Source organism: Aulonocara stuartgranti (assembly GCF_965226115.1).
Source record: "Aulonocara stuartgranti genome assembly, chromosome: 16".
In the NCBI taxonomy this organism is placed as follows: Eukaryota; Metazoa; Chordata; class Actinopteri; order Cichliformes; family Cichlidae; genus Aulonocara; species Aulonocara stuartgranti.
In genome coordinates, this window is record NC_138952.1 from 19,430,471 (window position 1) to 19,432,491 (window position 2,021).

A 2,021-nucleotide genomic window follows, 5' to 3' on the forward strand; every position below is an offset into this window, starting at 1 on the left:
AAAGCAGCCACACTGATCATTTAATTAAAGATGAAAGAATTTAGACAGTTTTTACCACTGAGAGGAAAATAGGACAGAAAAACTGAGCTTCAATCAGCACAACCAGACAGACCAGCTACAACTGCATTCACACAGTGGCTGTATAGTGTCATGGTGCTTTTCAAATACATAATGTGCAAAAAAAAGACAAAATGTAAAAGTCTGAGTAAGCTTAAAATTTGACATTGTATCCTTAAGGAGAGGTCGTACTAACCAGCGGAGTCTACAGTTACCACATTAATAATACAACTGATGAAAGTAGTTCTGACTGGTGTAAACAAGAAACGGAAACCAAGTAAATATTTCAAGAACCTTTTTATGATTCTTCAAAAGGAAGAGACATGCTAAAGCTACATCCTGAAGGTCTTGGCAACGACAGGCAAAATTAGAGAAAATCAGTGAACAAATAATTAAAATATTTCACTGTATTTCTATCATTAAGCAGGAATCATTTCACATTACTGTAATTTAACACATGGCAGACAGGACAAGAAAGGCAAACAGTGCTTGCCTTGTCAAATCGAAAAATACACATAAATTAAAATGTACCAAAGTAAAACAATTTTTCTCCTTTCATCTTGAACAGTGTTACTATAAAGTTCCCCACCTGTCTGAATCCATCCTTTACATTACTGCCATCCTGTGGTAGCTGTTGGCAGTTGTTCTTGAAAGCTGTGTTGTTTGTTTCAATCTTCCAAAAGATTGCAGCTCTCTGTTTTGATGGTGTGTGGTGAATGAGGACCCAGGATTGCAGACATGGAGGCAGCACAGAGGAGTTTCAGCCAAAGGAGAGCCTTTTAATGAAAAGGAAGCTAAATACAAACTGTCTAACTAACAGGATCACAATTTGGACATAACGTACAAGTATAAGGGAAGACAGACACAATACATACACAGGAAGGTGGTTAGGAGAAGTGGACACAGGGAACATGGGAACACAGCCAGAGAAACATAGACATGACAAGATGGGAAGCAAAGCAGAACACGAGGCACATGAGATGACGACTACCAAAGTAAACAGGAACACACAAACGCTGAGACACGGACACAGAGATGTGAAGAGACAGAGAGAGCGAGAGACATGACTGAGGAAACAGGTAGTCTTGTCTCCATGCTTATTAACCTGATTTTACAGTGAGACATTGAGGACAAGACACAGAGACGACACAAAGACATGAACGCAACCTATTATCAAACAAGACACTGCGAACTAGAAATACAGATAAACTCAAGACTAAACTAAAACTAAGAGTCTAAACTCAAGCTCTGACAACTATGAGAGGAGATGGCAGTATGTTTAACCAGCTGCTTTTCCACCAGTCCACTGTCATTTTTCATTACATTTTAATTCACACTGTTGATATTGACAGTCAACCATGTTCTTCAAGCTTTTTATTTGAGCTGACTTATACTATTAATGTATTTTAATATACTTAAAACTAATCAAGCTGTAGGCCTGTTTTTTTTCTTGGGGGGGGGGGGGGGTTCAGTATACAAGGTATATACCTTCAGGCAACTGTTGATCTGTTTCTTTACCAGCTGACTTTAAAATGACATGTTGGTGGAGCCTTCAGTCCAAATAATGTTCATCTTTGCTGTCAGAGAGATTCCTGAGGGATCATACGGAGCATTTGTTTAGACCTGTATTTAATTTCAACTGAAAATGCAAATACTTTCAGTGTCTGCAGATTTAACAAAGAACATTTAAACTTCTATAACACTTAACACACACATTAATAAAATGTTTTTTTTCTTGTAGCTCAGCTCTTTCAAGTAAGATAGATGTAGTAAAATGCCTTGTACACAACTAAAACTATAATTGAGTCTCCAGTAAACTGCACAACAGTAGTTAACATTAAAATATATAATTAATCCCAACATTTTTTTCAGAGACTTATTTAACTGTGGGAGAAACAAAAGTGAGCTATGAAGTATATGAACAAATTAACTGTTACTGACCTCTTGATCTCTCTGTAGGTCTT